Source organism: Mirounga angustirostris, unplaced genomic scaffold (assembly GCF_029215605.1).
Source record: "Mirounga angustirostris isolate CCGP_5_RB_7025 unplaced genomic scaffold, mMirAng1.0.hap1 SCAF_7, whole genome shotgun sequence".
Taxonomy (NCBI): Eukaryota; Metazoa; Chordata; class Mammalia; order Carnivora; family Phocidae; genus Mirounga; species Mirounga angustirostris.
The window spans coordinates 144,539,829-144,562,608 of NW_026991715.1; positions in this window are offsets into that span (position 1 = coordinate 144,539,829).

The following is a 22,780-nucleotide window of genomic DNA, read 5'->3' on the forward strand; positions in this document are numbered from 1 at the left end:
CTACAGAGTTGTAAATTAATTTTAATTTGCTTACTCCTTCGCCCAGGATGCCAAGTTTCATCAAAATTAGTTCAGAAGCGCTGTGAATTGTGTAAGACTGTTGAATCACAGACCTGTACCTCTGAAACAAATAATACATTATATGTTTAAAAAAAAAAAAAAAGAAGACAGTAGGAAGGGAAAAATGAGGGGAGTGGAATCGGAGGGGGAGACGAACCATGAGAGACTAAGGACACTGAGAAACAAACTGAGGGTTCTAGAGGGGAGGGGGTTGAGGGGATGGGTTAGCCCAGTGATGGGTATTAAAGAGGGCACATATTGGGGTGCATAAGTGGCTCAGTCGTTGAGCGTCTGCCTTCAGCTCAGGTCATGATCCCAGGGTCCTGGGATCGAGCCCCGCAGCAGGCTCCCTGCTCAGCGAGAAGCCTGCTTCTCCCTCTCCCACTCCCCCTGCTTGTGTTCCCTCTCTCGCTGTCTCTCTCTCTGTCAAATAAATAAGGAAACTCTTTTAAAAAAACAAAAAATAAATAAAGAGGGCACGTATTGAATGGAGCACTGGGTATATACACAAACAATGAATCATGGAACACTATATCAAAAACTAATGATGTAATGTATGGTGATTAACATAACAATAAAATAAAATTTTTAAAAAATTGGTTCAGAAAACCCTATCAAAACATAAAGATTTTTTTCTCTATTATCCCACAACAATAAAACAGCATAATTACACACTGTAATATAAACTGTAGAGAACAGTATTGCAGTGCTGGGATAGAAATTAAATGGGTAGCGTACTTCTAAATGGTCAAAAGAAGCATGTCTGAGGAGGTAAATTTTAAACTAATACACGAAAGTGAAAAGGAGCAGACAGTGGGCCATTAAGCAGAATTAATAGCAAATGAGAGAATTCCTGAGGAAGGAGAAGGTTTGGTATATATAAAATTTAAAATAATGATATTAGTAATAATTAAAATCATTGTAAATGAGATGAGGGAAAACAGCTAAGTTTCATTCTGCAAGGTTTTCAGACAATGATAAGATGTATTTTATTTTATGTATAGTATACAAATATTTAATATTTATTGGTTTCAGAAATGGCAATAATATCACCCTTCATGTCAGGCATCACCTTGCTTTGTACATGGTGTTGTTCACGTAACAAAAATTCATAATTTTGACGTTGCCAAATCATTCAATGATTATCATTGTATTTAATGCTTGAATGACTTGACTAAAAAATTCTTCCCTATTTGAAGTAATATAGATTGTCTCTCACATTATTTTTCTTACGTTTATATTGCATACCTTTCACATTTAAATCATTAATATTTTGAGGTATGTTTGTATAGGTGGTGTGAGATAGGGACATAATTTTCTCCATGCAATTAGCTGAATATCCTAATAACACCACTTATTCCTAGATTCATGAAGCACTTCAAGAATTTGTGAACTCCTTAAATCAATCTCTCTTCTTTATTTTTTAATTCTCATATCAGTACCATATTACTGTCATTACCATGACTTGGTAATATGTGCTAATATCTGGTAAGGTAAACTTTGTCCTTTGGGAATATTAACATCTTTATGATATTATATGTCTATAATTACTCAGATACTATTTTACGCCCTTGTACTAAGGATTTCTAGTTGGCTCACTCAACCTCCTTCATAACATAACAACTTTTTTGTCTGGGCATATTGCTTCTCAAATAAAAGCCTTTATTTTCTAACTTTCCTAGCAAGTAGGAGAATTTCTGAACACAGTGATGTTAATAAAATGCTGTGTTCGTGTCCTTCTATTTTCTTCCCTTCTGACTGAAATATGACTGTGATATCTAGAGCTCCAACAGTCACCTTGTTGAAATAGTATTGAAAATCAATATGCTGCAAAATTTATGAGAAATAGATTTTTGACAACTCTCCTGGTTTCTGTTCTAGTGATTGCCTTAATTTTTCTATCTCTTCTTATGTAAACTTTATGTTTATCTATTTAATTTGTGGTATCAAGCCTGATTCGAGCCAATTGTTTCTGATAATTGTTTGAATTTGTTCTGTATTTATAACTCCTTTATAAAGAAATTTTATTGCATAAATTCTGTATATAATAAACATAAAGAAAAAGTTTTTTAATGAAAATTTTATGACATTTTTCCAAAGTTTTGAATTGTTTGAAGAAAAATTATTACAAAACTATCTAAGGCACAAATAATATTTGACCTTCAGAACACACTATAATCCCTTTCATGATATTCTGTATTTATTGATTTTGTCACTCTTTTATTTTTTTTGAGTATAGTTGACACACAATGTTACTTTGATTATTCTCCTTTATCATAATTCTATATTTCTTCTTTATTAATTCCTCAGAACATTTAAATGTCTATCTCTTCCATTCATTTTCCTTAAGAACCATTATTTCCTTCTGAATAAAAATTCCTCTGCTACTTTAGAATTAATTTATGCTTTAGTATTTATTAACTCTGTGACTATTTTTCCTATATTTATCTTTTTATTTTACTATATTTTTAAATAAAAGGCATTATTTATTTACTTTCTTTTTTTCATGTTAATAAAAGTAAGACTATTTCCTCTGAGTACCACTTTCATTGCGTTTTTCAGGCTTAAATATAAAGTACTCTACCTGTCTTCTACATTTTAAAAATTTATAAATGAAATATAGAAGATTTTATATGGTGATAACTTCTATGAAGAAAAACAAGCCATAAAGAGGACATAGAAAATAGTTTGGAATCAAAACTTTAGTTGGAATTATCGGTAAAGCCCATTAAGATGTGGCATTTCAGCAAGAACTTAAAGGAGATAAGGGAGCAAGGCATATGGATATTTTGGTAAAGAACATCACTGGCAAAAGAGACAGCTAGTGCAAAGGCCCTGAGGTAGGAACATTCCTGGACAGTTTGAGAAACACAGTACAGGTCATTGCTTTGTCAATATTGACTATTAACAGGAACCCTTTGTTCTTTACTTTGATAGAGATGGGAAACTATTTCTGACACAGTGTGACAAACATTTGTAAAAGGAAAGCTCTAGACTCTAGCTACTGTGTTGAGAATCCACTGGGTCAGCATTGGGAGTAGGACCATGAGGAGATTGATGAGAATGTCTTGGATTAGGCTGGTAGTGGTAAATGCAGTGAGAAGTGGCCTGAATTAGATACATTTTGAAGTATGAGTAAAATGGGATATAAAAGAGCAGAGGAGAGACACAGTTAAAATTTGGGAGAATCAACAGCCCATAGTCCCCCTGGTGGTGAAAAATTTGCGAGAGGGTTGGAAAGAAAGAGTGAAGATTGGAACAGAAGTTTGAAATTAAGAAAATGAAAGGTTCGTTGTTATAGATAATGACAAAATGTGGTCTATGCCCTGAGAATGAGTTGCTGGGTGTGGAGGGTACAATCATTCAAGAAACTGGGAGTACAGGGTTTCGGGAGGTTCATCTACCCATAAACTGAGATTACCAAACAATTAAGTCTAAAGTTTTGCAGGAAAGAGGAGATGATTGGGTGATAAAATCCTCATCAAATAGGGGCGCCTGGGTGGCTCAGTGGGTTAAGCATCTGCCTCCAGCTCAGGTCATGATCCCAGAGTCCTGGGATCGAGCCCTGCATCCAGCTCTCTGCTCAACAAGGAGCCTGCTTCTCCCTCTCCCTCCTCTGCCTCCCTCTCCCTCCTCTGCCTCCCTCTCCCTCCTCTGCCTCCCTCCTCTGCCTCCCTCCTCTGCCTGCCGCTCTGCCTGCTTGTTTTCTCTCTCTCTTTGTCAAATAAATGAATAAGATCTTTTAAAAAATCCTCATCAAATAAAGATGATTTAACTAAGTATTAGGAGGAGACTGTAACAGGTGGGTAATTCAATGATACACCCGATGACATGAGACTCAAAGCTGGGAATGGAGTTCAGAAGGAAGGAAGTGAGAGACATTAGGAAGAGGCCAGGATATCCACCTACCTCCAGGTCAATTAGTAGGATATATGGAAGAGAAAACAGCCCTCACTGGAGGGGACTGAAGAGAAAGCAATGGCCCTGGCAAAGAGCCCACTTCTAGTTAAAACAAAAAGTCAAAGAGAAGCAGATGAGAACAGAGTGTGTGTTGCTGATGAACAATCAGTTCCAGAGGATGCCTGAGAAGGTCTCAAGAGCCAGGAAAAGATAAAATAAGGAAAATGAGGCAGGGAAGTGTTGAGGCATAGGGAAGTTGGAATGCAGGAAATGAAAGCTGACCTAGGGTCCTGGGCTTATCACGGTGACACCCATGTGACTAATCTTCAAGGTCTTGCTATGGCAGAGGAGATGGCAGTGGTGACTTTTGAAGGAGAGAGTGCAGTGGGGACTTGTCAGGAGCACCCAGAGCTCCAAAGCCTCCTTTTCCTTCCTGCCAAAAATGTAAAGCTGGAAAAGAGCTTATTTAGAGCAAGTAGATCTAGAGTTCCCTCCCAAGGGCTCGTCCCTGCCCCTACAGCTTTGGCAGCAACACCCGGAAACAAGTTAGAAATGTAAATCCTTAAGTTCCAAACCAGACTTACTAAATCGAAAGCTCTGGTGTGCAACACAGTCATCTGTGTTTTGATAAGTACTACAGATGACCCAGAAGTTCTGGGCTTTCCCCTACTTGATTTATCCCCATGGTGATCTGGAGGCCGTTCATGGCAGATGAACCTGATTCTAGGAGCTGTGCTCTAACCAATGCACAGTATTTCCTCATAATAGCTTAGTTTGTTATATAATATTTTAAAGAATTTCAGTGATATTGTCATACAAGGAATAATTTATAGATATAATCGAAACTCATCCAGAAGATTAAAAACTAAAACTATTAAGACTATTAATTCTGTTGAATTTAATTTCCTAAATAAAATGAAAATACATTTGTTGAAACAATTATATGTATATCCTCCCAAAATAAAAGTGATATCTCTTCAGATATATGGAGACTTGAAATTGAAAATTAAACCATATTTCTAGACTAATGAAAGTATCAATATATAGCAACTTATAAGGAAAAGTCAAAGAGAACTGCAGGTTATTGAAGCTGAATAGGAATCTTTTCACAAAATTCAACAAAATTTGATAGAAACATTTGTTAATAACCCAAAAGTTTTTTGTTTTTTTTTTTACTGTGGATGTATCTTTTTATTTTATCTTATTTTATTTTTTATTATGTTATGTTAATCACCATACATTACATCATTAGTTTTTGATGTAGTGTTCCATGATTCATTGTTTGCGTATAACACCCAGTGCTCCATGCAGAACGTGCTCTCCCCAATACCCATCACCAGGCTAACCCATCCCCCCCCTCTAGAACCCTCAGTTTGTTTCTCAATGTTGCATTCAATTTAAATAGCATATACAGTTTACACTGCATATTTGATACAATAAAGTGGCTAAATACAGATGTTTAACCCATCTGTTATAACAGAAAAAAAATCCTTTTAAAATTGTGATTGAAAAGATAATTAATAAATGGATAAAATGGAAATGGAGTCATTACTATTAATTTATGTTTGACTCCACATGAAAAATTGGCAGATTTCAGATCTCATTAGTATTATTGAGACTGTTAAAACAGAAAAAATTAGTTTTTCATAAAATATTAGCAGACAAGCTCACTTAATAAAGAAGCAGGCTAGATTAATCAATTCATTTATTCAACAAATTCATTCAGCTACCCAGTCTGCTGTATTAGCGCTGGGCTTATACAAAGCTGGTGTTTCTGCACTTCAGACACTCACACCCCAAACACAGTGGCTCTGTGAGACATTCCTCTCATTCATCCATCCACAAGAAAAGTTCCACCTTCCTTAGTGTGACATCTTGATAATTAGGACTTATGTGTTTGGGCTTTCAATATTTTCAGTCATTATGATTTGCCTATTTTGTACTATGATATTGTGATTTATAAGAAATATATATTTAATCTTCCTCCCCGTTCTTGACAGAACTCCTAAAGCACTTGGAATTTCCTAAGTGATTTCCTAAGTGATGAGAGCCGTAAAGGCATCTTTTTCTATGTTAATGAGATGACTGTTGGAAAGCCCCTTGGTAGCCTTAGGATGAGAGCTGGTTGTTACGGAGAACCAGCCATGTGATTAGAAGGTTGGAACTTTCAGTCCCACCCTCTGATCTCCAGGGAGTGGGGAGGGACTGCTGGTTGAATCAGTTGCCAGTGGTCAATGATAATCAGTTATGTCTGTGTAATGAAACCTCCATAAAAACCCAAAAGGATAAGGTTCAGAAAGCATCCAGAATGGTGAACATGTGGAGATTGGGGAGAGTGGCCTGCCCAGAGAAGGCATGAAAGCTGCATGCCCTTTCCCCATACCTTGCCCCATGCATTTCTTCCATCTGGCTATTCCTGAGGTATAGCCTTTGATAATAGACTGGTAATCTACTAATCAAAATATTTCTTTGAGTTCTACAAGCTGCTCTTGCAAATTAATCCAACCTGGGGAGGGGATCTTAAGAACCCTTGATTTAGCCAGTCGGAAAGACAGATGATAACCCAGGTTTGCAACTGGTGTCTGAATGGGGGGGAGGGGCAGTCTTATAGGACTGAACCCTTAACCTGTAAGATCTAATGCTATCTCCCCATAGAGTGTCAGGACTCAGTTGAATTATAAGACACCCAGCTGGTTTGTTGCAGAGCATTGCTTATGGATGGTATGGGAAGACTCCCCCCACCCCACCCCCACACACAGACATTGAAATTCTATCCAGGAGCCCAATTATGAACATATTTCTGAAAGAAGGCATACCTTAACTCTTCATTGGTAATTAACACCTGGTAGTTTAGCAAAGGATCAACAAGAACCTGTAAAGTGAGGCATTTCTAGAATACTGTAGCAGGTATTATGCTCCCACAAAGACTAATGTAAAGGGGAAATACATATGTGAAGTAATCGTTTCTTTGACCTACATTTGGATAAAGCCCACCCTGTTGGAATATATGGCAGAAAACTTAACCCAAAGAAATGTGGCCTTTAAAATTTAAAGACCCAACAGCCTACTTCTCATCTTCAATGTAGCCAAGATTATATCTAAAGCTAAGTCCAGTTTTCATCTACAATAAGTATAATGTTGGCTGAAATGAATGGGTTTTAGCAGGAGAATTAAAATGTCGTTGTTACTGTAAAACTCATAAGAACATATTATATGAAAATAGTTATAGCATTTGATGAATAATAGCAACAATTTCAATGGCTGGATATATAATAAAAGAGATTCCATTTAGGCAAAACACTCTTATAAATACTTCATGGAACTAATATATTCTTACAAAGGTAAAGCTAAGAAATTTGTAAGAAAAAGGTGTAACAAAAGTTCAAATCAGGGGCTCCTGGGTGGCTCAGTCAGTTAAGCATCTGCCTTTGGCTCAGGTCATGATCTCAGGGTCCTGGGTAGGGATCCCTGCTCAGCGGAAAGTCTGCTTCTCCCTCTGTCTCCTCTTCCCTGCCACTCCCCTCCAGTTGTGCACGTGCACACATGTACATGCCCTCTCTCTAATAAATAAAATCTAAAAAAAAGAAAGAAAAAGATATCAAATCAGATTATAAAATTAAGCCAAAATAAATCGAAGTCTTTCTAATACGACTGAAGAAGTATGTGGGGCTAGAAGAAGACCATACTGAAAAATTCAGAAATATCTAAAAAAAAAGTGATTAAACCCATAAGAGACAACAAATGCTCGGATTGATGAATTTGTTGATTGCTTCAAACTAACTGGAGGTTTTCACTTATATTTGCTTAAATTGGAGCCATAATCAAAATGCTTAACTTCTCCATGCCTGACATGAGTTTGGCTGCAGGTGTAACTCAGCGGTAGATCACGATAATCCCTTAAACAATAAACCCTGAATTACTGAGTTCCACTCATGCTTCCTAGGGCAACTCTCTTAAGCTTATTGATCCACAAGTTCTTAATTTTTTTAAAGTAATATTAATAAAAATACGTTTTCTTATGGGTATTGAAGAAAATAATGAGTTTAAAATGTTTTTATATTACATAAAACAATAAACATATATAATGATTATAAATAAGGTGTTAAGAAAATACTCCACTCCCCAAATCAAGCAGCCTAAATCCAAATCTCTCTTCTCAAACTCCAAAAAAAAGCACACAGAGGGAAAAAAAAAATTCCCACCTAACAAAACAAATCAAAACAAACAAAATCTCTAATCAAGACCAATAGCATAAGCAGGAGACAGAGAATATTCCAAACTTCAAATAATGTGTAAATAGGAAATAAACACCAAAATTCAGCAAGTCCATTCAGAAGCAACAGAGTCAAGGAGGTACTTTGTGGAAAACACAGCAAGAGACCTACAGGTGATAAAACACATCAAGTCACCTCAAGAAATAGAAAAGTCCCATGTGAGGTGTAGAAAATCCACAAACAGTCATGAGACCTGGTGGACCAGAGTGAGTAATGCCAGTGGATGACAGCAAGACTACACCAAGACCCTCCGAGCCTCCTTCTGACGGCATTCCTATGGCTCTTATCTTTATTCCACTCCATCCAATAGCCAACATCCCTGCTCCTTCAGAGGCCTTTCATCAGGCCTATGGAGCCCTCTGCAATGGCAGACAGAGAGCTGGAGGTGGCCCTTAATTGACGATTACAGGGTGTGGAGCGTGAAAGCCCAGCTTCACTGCTGGTGATCAAGACAATTCTAAGGGTCTATGCAACTCTGCCAGATAGCACAAGCTCACTCGGTTCCTTCTCTTTCTCGTTTTGCTTTTTAACTTCCTTGCCAGTTTCCTTTGGGAGCATTTTGATTTTTTTTTTCCCCCTGCGGAATCCACACCAAAAAAACTAGCCTCTGGGAAACTGAAAGAAGGAGACCTGAAATTGCATGAATTCACAGGAGAAAGTAGTGCTTCTGAGGACAGATGGGAATAGCCTGAAATAAGAGGTGTTCTTTGGAGCCTTGATGCTGAAGACAAAGAAAGACTAAGGAATAAGTCAGGGTCTTATAGAAACAACAAAGAATGATGACCCATAGACATACTAACATGTCTGCCTTCCTCAATGAACACAATCAATTTAACAAAACTATCCTTGACTCTATCAATGCTATTAACAGATTCAGGTGTCAGCCTGTTCAGGATGAGCCAAGCTGCAGAAAGCTACCCCATCAAAGGTAATGTTCCTTCTCAAGGTGGCTCACATCCAAGACTTTTTGGAGGAGAGTATGAAGACCTGGCCATCTGCCCTAAATGGATAATTTTGAAAGGCCACTGTAGCTCCAGATCATCCCACAGGACAGCCAAAGCAGTACCCCTGCTCTATTTCTCCCTCTCCCCCACCACTACTGCCTTCTTCCATTACCTGCCACAGGTGTTGATCCTAAGGGCACCCCTTATTAAGGGTCAAATTCTATTTCAGTCTGTTGCTAAGGCACCTAACCTGTGACATAAACCAATCCAAATCTTCAGCATCCACTGCACACCACTGCAATTTGTGATACAAGAGGAAAAAATCATTTACACAAATCTATTGTAAGAAGAAAACAGAATAAGACAGGTTCTAGCTCATGAAATTCTCCCCTACAAAACATTCATGAGGCAGAAGAAAATTGTAACCAAAAAAAAAAAATCCTTGAACAATTATTTGCATATGTTATAATCCCTGTGTCAGAACAACAAAAACAGAGGACAGAGGAAGAAAAGGGAACATGCAAATTAAGAATTGTGTATAATGAAAGAAGAAATTTGAAATAACTCAAAATAATCTTAGAAATAAAAATTACAAGGGTCAGCGAAAAAAGCCATGACAGTAGTCAAGATACAGAGAATGAAATAAGGGGATATAAAGAACAAGAAAATAAAGTAAGAAGTAAAAAGAAGCACTGCTTGATCTGAAGGTAAAAGCAGAAGCTATATTTTATGCATAGAATTCATAAAGAAAAAAAATCCAAAACAAGAAGCAAATATATATTTAAAAATTATCTGGGGGTGCCTGGTCTTAGTATAATGGTAACACTAGCAGGCACCTGGGTGGCGCAGTCGGTTAAGCTGCAGACTCTTCGTTTCACCTCAGGTTGTGATAGCAAGGTCGTAAGATCAAGCCCCACGTCCGGCTCCACTCTGGGCGCGGGAGTCTGCTTAGGTCTCTCCCTCTCCCTCTGCTCCTACCCCCTACCCCTGTACTCACTCACTCTCTCTCAAAATAAATAAATAAATAAATCTTTAAGGTAACACTAGAATAACATGAAATCTTTCTGAATTAAAAAGAATGGAAAAAAGAAATAAGAAGAGAACAATATAGGGAAATAGATGCAGAACATGTGCATATATAAAATAGAAAATAATATGACTGGTTTTAGACTAAAGACATCAGTTATGTCATCAATGTAAGTTGGCTTTACTCACCTGTTAGAAGAAACTAAGCATGTTGTTATTAACAGTGAATAGAAAGACCAATTGAGAAAATTCCATATGAATATGTATATGAATAGGTGGCATCTCAAATCAATAAAAGAAGATGAATTTCTCAATAAATGGTACATGGGCAACTGGACAGCCAACGGAGAAAGGTAAATTTGAATACATACTTCACGTCATAATAAAGAAGTCACCCAAAATAGATTAATAATCTAATTGTAAAATGAAGTGCAACACTTTTGAGCATACCTTTTTAGTATGACTTCAATTTTGAATGATGTTGTTTTACATATTCATAAAACAAAATCAAATTAGAGCAAAGAGGGGATATGATGTAATATAACCATTAACAGAAAAACTTAACTGTATATAAAATTGAAAAACAAAGAAAAAAATTAACCTTTTTAACACAATGATCTGATTATGCAACATCAGTTGGATATTTCCTAATTACAAAAGAACTCCAAAGGAAACTTGTAATATACTTAAAATGCATTATTGTTAGTAATAATGGTTTCATAATTCCTAAATCTATTTTTATGCATTGAATGCATTATAATATAGAAAAAAATTGGTAAACACATTGATATTTGTGGTAACCATGTGACTGTTGTGTGAAAAATATGATATAAGTGTGGATGGAGGAGAGAAATATCCATGGATTATTGAACTGGCTGCAAAGTTATTAGAACAAAGTTTAAAAATTCTTTGTATAATTTTTCTAGTTCATGTCTATTGAAATGACCTAGAAGCAATGACAAGCCAGGAGCAATTAGCATACTTGGTGCCCAGCTACTGGGCTATGATAGCATTCGCCAATAAAAGTACAAAAGGTTCTTTAGAGAAATCACCTGTTCCAGGTATAGGGAAAAAAACATGCATAGTGTGCTTGAAATAACTTGTTATGCTGGAAAATAAGGAAGTGCACAAAAACTGATACAGGTATTTCAAAAGGGCACAAGAACCAGCTTTATGGGGCTCCCACCGAAAATATGGGAAATTTTGAGGATCTGAAAGAATAATGATAGTAATAGTTATAACACATTTTTAAAAAAGCTTTTTTTTAAAAAAGTGCCTATTATCATAAAAATTAAAAAGAGAAAAGAAAATAAACTTTTTTTTTTTTCCGGAAAGATACCACATTATAAATGCAGAACATCCAAGTAATAATTGGTTGAAGCAAGGAATCAGGAATAAATACTAAATCATCCAATAAACTGTGGTTGGGAAGCAGGATAAGGAGACGGACTCAAAGTATCATCCCGTAGATGATTTATTACAAAGAGAAAATGATACTTTAACAATGAAGAAAGTCAGGGCGCCTGGGTGGCTCAGTGGTTAAGTGTCTGCCTTCGGCTCGGGTCACGATCCCAGAGTCCTGGGATCAAGCCCCGCATTGGGCTCCCTGCTCGGCCGGAGGCCTGCTTCTCCCTCTCCCACTCTCCCTGCTTGTGGTCCTGCTCTCTCTGTCAAATAAATAAATAAAATCTTTAAAAAAAAAAAAAAAAAAGAAGAAGAAGAAAGTCAACTGATCCAACTTAACATCACCAATGATGGTACAAACTCCCATTGTGTGAATGGGATCATGAGGAAACAGGCAAATCCGATTGCCCAACTACTGACCTCAGTTCTCCAACTTACCAATGCTACGAAAGAAAAAGAATTATCCTAGATTAAAGGTAGTTAAAGAAATATGAAAACATATACAGTGTATGATCTTTAATTGGATTCTGTATTAAAAATGCTATAAATCTTTTTTTGGGTAAATTAAGCAAACATGAATATGTTATCAACACTAAATTCCTTGAATGTGATCATTGTACTGTGATTATATCAGAGAATATCCTTGCTCTTAAAAAATTCATAGTAAAGTATTTAGGGGTAGAGTGTCATTATGTCTCCAACAAATGGTTCACCAGACAAAAATATGATTATTTTCTAGAAAGATTTTTAAAACATGGCAAAATGTAAGTAATTGTGGTAACAAAGGGTTCATGGATGTTCATTAAATTATTCATTTAACTGTTTACATTTGAAATCTTCAACATAAGCTGTAGGGGAAAGAAGCATACTTGAATTTTTATCAGGGCTGAAAAAAATTCTCAGGACAATGTTTCTAGGCTGCTTAATATATTAAAACCAACTGGAAACTAGAATATATACATAGACATGTGTGTATATATATATATATATATTATATTATATATATATACACGCATCAAAATTTTCAAAATAATAGCTGTAAGATTCTTGATTGGTTATAAAGAAAAAAATTAAGAGAAATAATTTGGAAACTCATTAAAATGATGGCCTTTAAATGTAAGGAATTTATTTTTGAGTTTGCACTTAAGAAATCACAACATATAAGAGGACAAGCATAGGGGTGCTTGGGTGGCTCAGTCGGTTAAAGGCCTTTGGCTCAGGTCATGATCCTGGGGTCCTAAGATTGAGTCAATGGTCAGGCTCCCTGCTTTTTCCTCTCCTTCTGCCCCTCCCCCGTGCTCTTTATCTCTGTCTCCCTCTCCTCTGCTCTCTCTCTCCCTCTCTCTCTCAAATAAATAAATAAAACCTTAAAAAAAAGACAAGCATAGAGGTAAATATTACTATTTTTTTAAGTTTTGTTTTATTATGTTATGTTAATCACCATACATATTTTAAAGTTAACTGAAAACACAGGTTTCTGTCAAAAAAGAAATATGCCCAGCAAAGAAAACTACCTTGTATAATACTGAAAGCAAAGCTCTTCAAATCATGGCTTCACTGAAATGTTGATGGGATGTGGCAGTGACTCTCCTGGGGACCCAGCTTTCCTCTCTTGCCAGCACCATCACCATGACAACCTCGATTACATGGACTTGTCAGCTAATTGATACTCCACTGGGCTTTAACATTTTCTTCCATGTTCTCCTCCCAGAACATCACAAACTACTTTTGCTCTTTAAAGAGCACTCCACTAGAAGGCCTGGACTCCACTGGAACTCAGGCCAAGCGTCCTATACACCAACAACTTTGGGTCCACTTCCCCAGTCTCAACGGCTTAGCCATTGACCTGTGGATCTATCTTTTATCAGTGTTTGAATAAAGAATACATTGGATACTGCCAGAAAAAGGGCTCACAATTTCTATAACTTTATTATATATTATTATATATAATATATAATATATATAATATAATATATAATATAATATATATTATATTATATATATTATATCTATAATATATATTATTATATATAATAGTTATAGAAATTGTAAAAATATATATAATTTCTCTTAATTTTTTTCTTTATAACCAATCAAGAATCTTACAGCTATTATTTTGAAAATTTTGATGTGTATATATATATAATATAATATATAATATATATGTATATATACACATGTATATGTATATATTCTAGTTTCCAGTGGTTTTATATATAATAAAATTTCTATAACTTTATTTATAACTTACTAACTTTACTGTGCATGAACACCTTCCCTGCTTCAAACTTCATTAGAAAAAAATTACAAAATTCGTTACTGGAATGATATTCCCTTTTTGCTGTTGATCATGTTTTCATGCAATTTTTACAAGAACATTTTCTAAACCGCTTCCAGTTTCTAATACCACTTTTTAATGTGCACTATCCAAAAAATTTATATTAGTTTACATTTGTTGAAATATTAGTAAGTACTTAAATGTTTTGTACCTGCCATTTCCTATAGATTATTTTTTTGTCCTACATCACCTTACTAGGATTTATTATAAGTCCTACTAGACTGTAAAGTCCAGGAGGTCAGGGGCCTTATCTTTCTTAGTCACCATTGAAAGCCTAGCAAGTAGTTGTGCAACAATTCAGGGTTGCCAGTTGTGATGGGCTGAATCATAACCCCTCCAAAAATGTCCATGTCCTTAATTCCCAGAACCAGTGAATATGTTACCTTATATGGCAAAAGGAAATTTACAGACCAGATTAAGGATTTGGGGGTGGGGAGACAATCCTGGATTATCCCATTGGGTGCTACATAACCACAAGTGTTCTCATAAAGAGGAAGTGGAAAGGTCAGACACAGAGATCTGGACACGCCATGCTGCTCTCTTTGGAGGAAGAAGCCAAGAAGGCAGGTGTCCTCTTGAAGCTGGAAAAGATAGGAAATGGATTTTCCCCAAGAGACTCTAGAAAAATCAGTCCTACTGACACCTTAACTGTAGTACAGTGAGATTGATTTTAAATTTCTGACTTCAAGAACTTTAAGAGAATAAATTTGTATTGTTTTCAGCCACTAAAATTGTGGTAGCAATAACGAATACATCAGTCAATAATTTTTGGATTTTACTGTTGTAAACTCAAGTTTTATACTTTGAGGTAATTCTTCTTAGATCATATATAAGTACAATCAGGATACAAAATGAAAATTTTCTGACAATAAGCCCTATGCTATTTTTATGAATAAATAAAAATATATTTTTTTTTTGCTAAATGATGACAGGCACTCCCACAAGAAGTTGTATGAATACTGTCCTATATGTTTGGAACTAAAATATTTTTTCTGTATTATTTTATTCATTTTAAGTAAAATAGAGGCCAGCAAATAAATGAATTTTAGGACGTTTCAATGATTAATATGCATTTCTGGGGTGAGTGTGGTAAATCAAAATATTACCTATGTAACATACACTGGTACCACTTTCCAGTTTACTTGCTAATTCATGCAGAATGTTTTCAGAAAAACATCATTAAAATGATGGAATGAATGTTAAAACTCTATTCATATATTAAATAGCCATTTTGAAATAAGTCTTAGATCATCCCATTTATAATCATTTAGCATAAATTCAACTTTCTCAATAATTTCAATAATGTAATGCATCAATTTTTGTGTTTACTGTTAAAATTAAATTGTATATTATTTCAGCATCCACATCCTAAAAATGCAAAGATTCTTTTAAGTCAGGTTTACTAAAGTATAATTTATATACAACAAATCACACCTTTTAAAACTGCTCTGTTTGCTGAGTTTTGATACATGTACACTGTTGGGGATTTATGACCACAATGAAAATACAGAATATTTACACCTCCCCAAAAGGTTCTTTTATGCTGCTTTTCAATGAAAGCTGTCCCACCCCCCACCCCTAACAACACTGATCTGATTAATTATTGTCACCCAAGTTTTGATTTTCATAGAATTTTATATAAATTATATATAGATTTCAAAAAGTTTTATATAAATTTATATATATTATACAGTATGTAGTCTTTTTGCGTCTGGCTTTTTTCACTTAACAAAATAGTTTTGAGATTCATCCATGCTTTTGTGTGTTTCAGTAGCACATTCTTTTTATTTCTCTGTTGAATTTGATGGTATGAATATACCAGGATTTGTTTATCCATTCACTAGTTAATGGACATGGGTACTCTGTAGTCTGGGGCCACTATAAATAAAACTTCTATGAACATTCACATACCTCTCTGTGTGAACATACATTTTCATTTCTCTTGGATAAATACCTTAGGGTGGAATTGATAGGTTATATGGTAAGTATATGTTTAAATTTATAAGAAACTTTCAAACTGCTTTCCAAATTGAAACATTTTGCACTTCTATCTGGAATATAGGAGAGTTGGTTTCTCCCTATCTTGGCAACACTTGGAATTGTCAGGCGTTTTAATATTAGCCATTCTTGTGAGTGTCTCCATTTTCTTAATGAAAAACACTTCCTAATTTTTAAAAAGTTTTTAAGTCTAATTTTCCTGTCCCTTCCTGAGTATACTATCATGGCACTCAAAATCCCGATTTCCTAACTAAAACTTCTGGGCCATCTTGAGATGGACTTCATTTAATCATATTTTCAGTCAAGAATGCTACCAATTTCCTGGTCCTTTTTATGTTAGAAAATTTTGGATCTGTGTTTTGAACAAAACATTGTATTTCAGGGGAAAATTAAGCATTGTTTAGAAGACACTCCCCAGGCTATCTGATTTCAGTTTTACATGATTGAGCTATTCTATAACTCTGTTAAGTTGTAGCTAATTCTATCCTAACTGGTGAAAGTTCAATTGACTTCCCTCCTCACCACAGGAAAAAAAAAAAAAAAAAAAAAAAACAGCTTTGCCTCCATTTGAACATTAATTTCAATATTCCTGAACTGAATACTCAATATTCCTGAATGTTCTTTAAACGGGGTAGGACATCTATCTGGTCACTTTCTAGATAAGTGAGTAGAATAAAATCTTACACAAGTGTTCATTTTATATATATATGTGCATGTGTGTGTGTGTGTGTGTATGAGGCTTATAATTTCCCTTTATATTTTTGAAATTTATCTTTGATAGTGTCCTAGATATTTTGAGTTTTTAGATGTAGAAACTCTGAAATCTCTTATTCTCTATAAGTAATGCCTTTTTTGTTTTAGCAGCCAATTAACTTGGTTGATGACAAAATGAAAATTGTTTTGGGAGGCGGTAGTTCTATTCTTGGTTCAGATCTCTTGTCCCTGAGTTTCTATGAGTCTGCTCCTCTCAGGCATGCTTTAGGGATCAGCCAAAGAAGTCTGAGACCCCTTCTCCGGCCCTTTCAGAACAAATACAAGATGTCATAAGGATCTTGACCTATATACAATGTGGCTGAATTACCAACTCCTAAATGTGGTTCTTGAGGCCAGAAAGACTGTGGTCTTTTCACCACCCCACACTCCCCAGCTGCATGTGAGCTCATTGCTCCTGGAGTAGGAACAATGGAGAACTAATATCATACAACTCCTCTCCAAATCAGTATTCCACACCTGCCTGCTCTTCATTCCCCAGTGCCTTCAGGCAGCTGCTTATTATATTATGTCCAGATTTTATCATTGCTCTCTGTGGCAACAGCAGTCGACTTGGACCCGACTCAGTCACTACGGGAAGTGTAATTCTGATATACTAAGGTTTTGAACAAACGGTCGATTTGTTACACAAATGAACACTGTTCTTAATGATGTATCAACATGGTGGGGTCCCATGTGCTTCATAATATTGGATACATGCACATATGAATGAAACATATATTTAACAGGTGATTATTTTCCCCACATTTTAGATATAGCCTAATATTTGGATAAGAGTGTAATCTCTAATATATAATATTAAATGTTTTCTATATTTCTTGGAATTGATAGTAGTATAAAGTATAGTGTCTTAAGAAATAAAGTAGACAAAAATTTGAACTTTCTTTTTTAAGTTGCACTCTATTCTGTCTTATTAAAAGAAGTAAGAGAGAGAGTAAACTTATCATGATGAGCACTCAATGATGTATGGGAAGTGTTGAATATAACAATGTATGTTAACTATACTGGAATTAAGATAAAAACCTAATAAATTTTTTTAAAAAGAGAGAGAAGAAAGGAAAGAAGGAAGGGAGGAAGGGAGGAAGGGAGGAAGGGAGGAAGGGAGGAAGGGAGGAAGGAAGGAAGGAAGGAAGGAAGGAAGGAAGGAAGGAAGGAAGGAAGGAAGGGAGGAAGGAAGGGAAGGAGGGAGGGAGGGAGGAAGGGAGGGAGGAGGGAAAGAGGGAAGGAGAGAGGGAAAGAAAGGAAATGAGCCAGTGATAACAGTGATTAAGAATAGTTGCAAATGAAAACCCCAATATAAAAGTAGAATCGAATTTTCATGAGCTGCTCCTCTATCTTCACGTGCTTTTGTTATTACCTTTCCAAAATGCTCATCTTTACCTGTGAGTACATCTTCTATTACCCTTTCTTATAATGGCTTTGCATTTGTCCCCTCAGTAGGATGCTGCTCTCATAACTCTCAACTCCTCATTTCCATGATGTAACAAAACAATCTGTTGCTATGGCAATGATCAGCATCTTGCAGCATGAGCCACTGTGATTACAGGTCTCTAGTGTGAGACTGTTCTTCTTTCAATCAATTTGTAAAGACCGCTTTTGTTCTTCCACACACTCCAAATTCAGCTCTTAATGTGCTTTGATTAATGTTTCAAAGTTTAACCAGTGTAGTGATGTGTTAAGTGGCAGTGCTTTATCTGCATTTTCATATAACTGCATTGTTCAGCACATGTGAATATTTCACTGAATCACAGTAAACTAGGTATAACTGACATTTAAAAAATGCACAAATCAGCATTGAAATAGCAAATACATATATTTTAGAATTTGTTTACATGAGACCTAGGAAGTAGGACTCAAATCTTTAACATATATTGAATTGTAAGGGAAAACTTATTTCAATGTCTTGATTATTAAATATGGATTATGACTCTAAAATATTGAATGTTAGAGGACAGGGAGACTGTTTCTACCACATAGAGTAAGTCATCTTAAGCATGATATACCAAAGTATTACCTTGTGTTTTTCAGATAAATTTTAACTATCTAGCTTGCAAGGTTAAATATGTATATAAAATTAAAGGCATAAATTCTGCTCAAATTTTACCTTCATTGCTAAGTATGTCCATAAGTAAAAGACCCCTTCTCTTGAGTGTGTGTGTATATATATATATTTTTTAATGTAAAGATCTGTGTGCATTTTTTTCATACCAGTTAGATCAAACTGAAAGTCCAAATAACAATGAATTTTTATTTCATAAAAATGCATGGCAAATTATATTGAAAGTAAAATATCATATAATAAACATACTATGAATTTTCTAATTAGTCAAATTTTATTTTTTAATTTCATATAATATTTAAATCAGTATTTTTGCAACAAGGCAAATAACTTAGGAAATGCATATTTGTTAACCTCTACCAGATACACAAGAGGTCTAACTTTCCAAGTTTGAAGAATAAATTAATAGCCACTGATGTGAAACATCGCCCAAGTGCCCATAACTGTCCTACCTCTGATTCAGTCTTGGATCCAATTAAATATCTCCTGGTAATTTGGGTTGCCATTAAAAGCCTACACTTTGGGGCGCCTGGGTGGCTCAGTTGCTAAGCTTCTGCCTTCGGCTCAGGTCATGATCCCAGGGTCCTGGGATCAAGCCCCGCAGCAGGCTCCCTGCTCAGCGAGAAGCCTGCTTCTCCCTCTCCCACTCCCCCTGCTTGTGTTCCCTCTCTCACTGTGTCTCTCTTTGTCAAAATAAATAAATAAAATCTTTAAAAAAAAAAAAAAGCCTACACTTTATATTGCTGAATCAAATTCTTTCTTTTCCCAGAACAAAGATATTCAAGCTTAAATGCTATTTAAAATTCACTAGATAAGAAAACCAATTTTGTGGACTGTCACCCAGTACTATACAGCTATATTTACTTTTATAATTAATAACATATAAACATATAAGTTATACAGTTTCAAAAATCATAAGCATTATAAATTAATCTATACCAATTTATCAACCCCCAAATTTATTCATTATCAAGTAAATCTAAACAAAACTGTAAACTATATTCAGACTAAGCTTTATTTGGAAAGGAAGACTATAAATTTCAGCGAGTGAAAATGTACTCACAGATGACACCATACTACCAGGTAATGTGATTTTTAAGTAACAAAGCATTGGTTATCACAACTTTATAAGTTTACATTAAAAATATATACTTGGCATGTTTATCTCCTCCTTTTCATACCTGTTCTTACACCTTAGTCATATCTAGTACTGTACCCCGTACACCCAGTGCAATTCACTCTCTCAAGCTGCCCTGTTTTCAAAACTCACTCTCTGAAAAGAATTTGTCAAACTAATTTGACCCCGAGAGTGAACTATTAATAATCTTAATCATATCAGATATTTCTCTAGGAAAAGCTGATCTTACTTGACAGTAAAGAGTTTCTGAGTCTGCCCATAACCAGAGCCAGCAGGTAAAATGGGTCAATTTCCTGGCAGCCATGTTCACACCTCTGAATAAATCTCTGCCTCTGGTAAGACACATGCCAGAATCAGCATCCTATGTGGCAGGAGTGTAACAGTAATTGTTGTGTATAATGATGTTATATTAAAAGATCTTATAGGACCTGAATGAATCAAACAAAGATGACATTATGTTCCTTCTGGTTCTAGCAGTTTACTTACAAGTACCTATGGAAATATATTTCAGAACAAGGAAGCGTATATTTCAGTGCCAAAACACTGAAAATGATTCTGAGTAGAGCAAGAACTTTAAACAATAGAGCTAAAACCTAAAGGAAAACATACAACTTCAGTTGGAATTTTAAAATGAGGTAGTTTGAGATTAATACAAATGCTTTCATATGGAGAATGAAAGCACAGGAGTCAAAGACCTCTACCATGAGGCATAACTTGAAGTTAGTGATGATGAGGAAAGGTAAGCCAACTAACTCAATGTGCCAACCAACTGTATTCAATTGTGCAAATATAATTTAAAATATCTATTTTGGGGGAGCCTGGGTGGCTCAGTCGGTTAAACATCTGCCTTTGGCTCAGGTCATGACCCCAGAGTGCTGGAATGGAGTCTCACATCAAGTTCTTTGCTCAACGGGGAGCCTGCTTCTCCCTCTGCCCCTCCCCCCGCTCCTGCTTTCTCTCTCTCTCTCTCTCTCTCTCTGACAAATAAATAAATAAAATAAAATAAAATAATAGTTTAAAATGTATTGACAATTTAAATAAAAATTGTATCTTATCTATATTATATTTCTATTTTTCAAACTTGAAATGTTATTAAGCAAAACTTCTAAAGTAAATGTTTAGCTTTCTTACAACTGGCTCCTATCTGTTTCCTAAGTGACTGAATTTAAGTAAATACTAAACATTATAGCACACTTACTAGAAACACACAAGCCAATAAATTCTAGTCACTTTATTTAAATTCTGAAGTTGCATATAAAAGATTAAATGTTTCCCATGGTTGTTTTCTAATTATTATTCTTAAAAAAACTGAATAAAGACAGGTTTAGAATAGTATGAGTTGATTTTGCTTTGTTCTCTATTACCTTGAGTGAAAATTATTAAATTACTCATTTTTATTTTTAATATATCTGAGCCAATATTTTATACCACTGATCTGTACCATTATCATACCCCTTCTATGTAGATTCTTAAAACTGGGTATGAAAAACACTGCAGTAGGGTAAGGAAAGAAAAAATTAGAACATCTGTTTATGATTATCTCATCCTCTAGAAATTTCTCATCTTGTATTTTATATAGAAGTGTGAATGTGTGTTATTTAAATCACATATGACTGTAATAGTACATGTAAAGAAGTTATAAATAGATAAGTTATTCTTCTTACTATGGGTAAAAAAAAAACTGCAGTTGATAGACGGGTACTTTCAAAGAGTCAAAGAGTCCAAAGACTTCATGCATAAGCATGTTCGAAGGCAGAATTAAGAATTGAAATACTGGTCTTGGGATACCTGGGTGGCTCAGTCGTTCAGACAGCTGCCTTCAGCTCAAGTCACGATCCCAGGGTCCTGGGATCGAGTCCCGCATCAGGCTCTCTGCTCAGCAGGGAGTCTGCTTCTCCCTCTCCCTCTGCCTCTCCCCCTGCTTGTGCACTCCAGTTCTCTCACTCTCTCTCTGACAAATAAATAAATAAAATCTTTCTAAAAAAAAATGAAATACTGGTCCTGTATTGTATCATGTTAGCTTTTCAATGTTTGGCAATTTTTCCTTTAAATAGATTTAACACTGGGCACAACAATGAACCTGGACAGAAAGCTAGGAAAACTTCACATGGAAATCACCTATTTACCTTTAAAATGGACCCTAAATGAGCCTTGACAGTATAAACTTGAGAACACAATACATTGTATAAATTCAGCTTATGTCAAATAAAGGAATCAAACAAGGATATGAAGTACAGTGTTAGAAGTCCAGTTCACAGGAGGAAATGCTTCTTTGGAAGTCCTTCCAAAAGCAAATATCACTTGGTTGGCAGAACATATTATTTAAGAGGAAATTCTAAGAATATGAAAATTTGTGATTTGTACAGTATGTTATCTAATAACACCTAAAACAAGATTACAACTTGCTTTCTTTGGGGTAAATACCTAGTAGTGCAACTGCTGAGTCATAGGGTAACTCTATTTTTAACATCTTGAGGAACCTCCATACTGTACCAACTTGCATTCCCACCAACAGTGTAAGAAGGTTCCCCTTTCTCTGCATGCTCGCCAACATTTATTGTTTCCTGTCTTGTTAATTTTAGCCACTCTGACCAGTGTGAAGTGCTATCTCATTGTGATTTTTATTTACATATATATATATATATACACACATAGACACACACACAATGGAATATTACTCAGCCATCAGAAAAGATGAATACTTACCATTTACATTGACATGGCTGGAACTGCAGGGTATTATACTGAGCGAAATAAGTCAATCAGAGAAAGACAATTATCATATGGTTTCACTCTTATGTGGAATATAAGAAATAGCACAGAGGATCATAGGGGAAGGGAGGAAAAACTGAGTGGGAAGTCATTAGA